This window comes from Mustela nigripes, chromosome 1 (genome assembly GCF_022355385.1).
Source record: "Mustela nigripes isolate SB6536 chromosome 1, MUSNIG.SB6536, whole genome shotgun sequence".
Taxonomy (NCBI): Eukaryota; Metazoa; Chordata; class Mammalia; order Carnivora; family Mustelidae; genus Mustela; species Mustela nigripes.
Genome location: NC_081557.1, coordinates 46173096 through 46176575, shown reverse-complemented (window position 1 = coordinate 46176575; position 3480 = coordinate 46173096). Strand labels below are relative to the sequence as shown.

The window sequence follows — 3480 nt, the reverse complement described above, 5'->3', positions numbered from 1 at the left end:
CTTAAGAACAACAAAAAATAAGCACAATATTATATGACTTAATTCCAGATTTGATGGAACAAACATATTTTAGGTCAATTGATTTGACCTAAATCAATTTGATTAAACATGAATTACTTAGTAAGCATAGGCTTTGAGACAATGAAATATTTATAAGAAATTTATTTCAAAGTTCAGATTATATTTAACAAAGCGATAGTCCAGAGATAATTTTTAAGTTACAGAGTAAACACTAAAGAAGATTTAAAAAAAAAAATAAAAAGAGTTAAAAAAAAAGATTTTAGAATAGTTGGAGAAAGAATGTAGTGGAACTTGCATATTATATAAAGGAGGTTGATTTTAGTGCTCTAAGTATAAAAGAATCAGTGTAGGTATTATGTTCCTCTACAATCTGAAAAAGGATCTCAAATTTTTCTATTCAGCCCTGGACAGTATCAGGCGGCTAAGGAAGTCATGTGTTCTGACTTTTCTTATAGACAAGAATTTAATATTCCAGTATCTTCTCTGCTCTTCTAATTTCCCTCTGTTTCTTCTGACTGCTTTTTAACTTAAAGTCAGTATCCTTTGGGATTATTTAATATAATAATTTGTGTATTTATTAATTTATTCATGAAGTCTGATGATACTCCAAAGTATTCACTGGACTTTCACATCACATAGGACCAATAGATGAGCCATGAAATCCATAACGGGGGGTATTCCCATCAAATATCAGCCCTGATCTTTAGAATGGAACATTTTTACTATCTTATCTCGGATGTGTTTGGTCTTTACCCCATAGACAAGGGGGTTGAAGAAAGGTGGAACCAGTAGGTAAAGGTTGGATAAGGTGATGTGTATATATGATGGAATATATGATCCAGACCTGTGGGTGAAAAAGGAAAAAAAAGCCAGGAGATAGAACTGGAAGAAGACACATATGTGGGGAACACAGGTATTAAATGCTTTCAGACGTGCCTCTTTCTGGGGCAGGTGGAAGACAGTGATAAATATTTGTACATAGGAGAGGTTGATCAAAATGAAGTCCAGGCCACCAACAATAAAGGCTCCAAGGAGACCATAGAATTTGTTGATGGAAACATCTTCAGTGGCAAGCTTCACAAGGGCCATGTGTTCACAGTAGGTGTGGGATATTAATTTGGTTCTGTAAAATTTCAGACGACACTTTATGAGCAATAAGCATGGGATGACCAGAATGGCAGGCCGCAGTGTCACTCCAACTGCAATGTGCGTGACTAGTTGTCAGGTGAATATGGTAGCATGTCTCAGAGGATAACAGATTGCTACATAGCGGTCCAGAGCCATAGCCAGCAGGACCCCTGATTCGATACCCTGAAATGTGTGGATGAGCCACATCTGAAAGAGGCAAACATCAAAATAGATCTCTGGCAAGTGGAACCAAAAAATTCCAAGCATCTTAGGGACAATGATGGTGCTAAGTGCAATGTCTGTAGCTCCCAACATGGCCAGAAAGATATACATAGGCTCATGGAGGCTGGGTTCAGTTTTGATGATGATCAAAAGCAGAGAATTTCCCGCCAAAGCAATGATGTACATAGCACAGAATGGAATGCCTATCCAACACTGTATAGTCTCCAGACCAGGGATCCCAATGAAGGTCAACACAGAGGGCATGAACACGGTGGCATTTGTAATAGGCATGGCAGTTCAGGGCCTTTTAGAGCAAAGGGGTATAGATTGCCAAACTGTGATTCTATGTATTCTATTATATCTTATTCTTATCCAGTCATACAATTACTGAGTAACAAAAGTAGGAGAACCAACTTCATCGGCTTATTTTTCATTTTTTAAATGAATCTGGAAATGTCAAAGGAAAGATCAAAGTATGCACGTGGGTCAAATCATCCACCCACACTAAAAGTTATCCACTGCATGACAATTGAGTATTCGGACACCATGACTATGATGAGGCTAGCATGATCAGACTGCTGAGTGGTGGTGTCCTTCCTCCCCCAATCCATCTTCTCTTCCTTCTAACCTGGTCGTGGAAATCAGAGAGAAACGAATAATTGGAATGATACTGTAGACAGAGAAATATCAAAGCACGAAACAAGAAAATCCACTGTACTCTGAGCCTGACTTTTCTCTAGTTTTCTCTCTCCTTTTTATTCTCCTTTCACTTCAGATTAGCAAAGCTGGTTATTTCTGTAGAACATACCGACACATCTTTAACAAAGAATCAATTGAAGTTCCCTTTATAGGGTTGAGACGACATTAATGCGGTCCTAATGATTCTCCTCACCTTGAACTTCCTGATCACCAAGAGCTTTCCAAATATGCTATAGCTGCGGAAATCTGACTCCATGTAATGGCAGGGGCATAATTCTGAATGGCAATTCTGATCCAAGACACAAGTGTTGAATAGGAATGCTTCTGTTAGATAACCATGGACAGCATCTCGTGCTCTTTTTTGCACATATCATACAGGAAGGCCAGTTTGACAATATTAAATAAAATCAAAAGGGTTAAAGAGTACCTGGTATAAAAGAGAATCCGTGGGTATCTCAACGGGAACGGACATATAGAAGAGGCTAAGGTGATGTGTGGGGAGGTCATGGAATGAGATTGGGAGCCCAGGATTGGCAGAGATGATCCTTGTGTAGACACTGGGGCTGCATAGCGCTGAAGGAACTAGAAAGTTCTAATTTTTATCTTCCACAAAAGCTGACACAAGAAAAATGTGAGGGAGTGGGGCTCTTTGAGAATTATCTAGGTGATTCCATGGAGGATAGTTGCCAAACACATAGGCACAGTCAGGTGGAAGTGCCTGGGGAGTCAGCACAGACAGGAAAAGAAATCTCCAAGACAGACTTCTCATTGCAATATGTAGGCTGCTGCCGAGTACACTTCACACTCCCCAACAACTGCACACCAGCAACTAACCCTAGTTCCGTTAAGGCGCTGACAAGATTATGCATGGGTAATTTTTTATTTAAAGTGAGCAGCTGTCTGACTCTAAGTGAAGCTGATCCATATGTCTTCAAAGTGTTGTTTTCTTAAGCATTTTGAAACATTTGCCCATAGATCAAGTCACACCCTCCAAATATTAATCTGAGGTTTCTCCCTGGACCCCAACAACCCTAGTTTCTACTCAGAAATTTTAAATTTGGCACACTGTGGAAATTATTCTACCACATCATCCACCCACAGCAGCATTCCTGGCAGCCCACTGCATGTGTGCTGAGGCCTATGCAAGCTTGCCCTGCCTGTCTGATATGCAACCCTCACTCTCAGAAAGACCTCCTCCTGGGGAAGAAACACATTCCCTGCAGGCACTGTCCCCTTTTTGAGTTATACATCTTCAGTTATAATAGCACAAGATTCAAGTTACCCATGATATGCTCTCCTTCAAGGAAAACAGCTGCACTTCTGCCCACCTTCTCTGGTGGCATGCTGTTAACTTCCTTAACCTCCCAATGTTCTAAAGCAGATCCTCCAGTCCATCATGACTGCTGTTGA

General features: G+C 40.2%; 1 pseudogene; it reads right to left on the bottom strand.

Moving 5' to 3' along the window:
- Nucleotides 1-711: 711 nt before the first annotated feature.
- On the bottom strand, nucleotides 712-1662 carry LOC132014432 (olfactory receptor 52A5-like; annotated as a pseudogene).
- Nucleotides 1663-3480: the final 1818 nt, after the last annotated feature.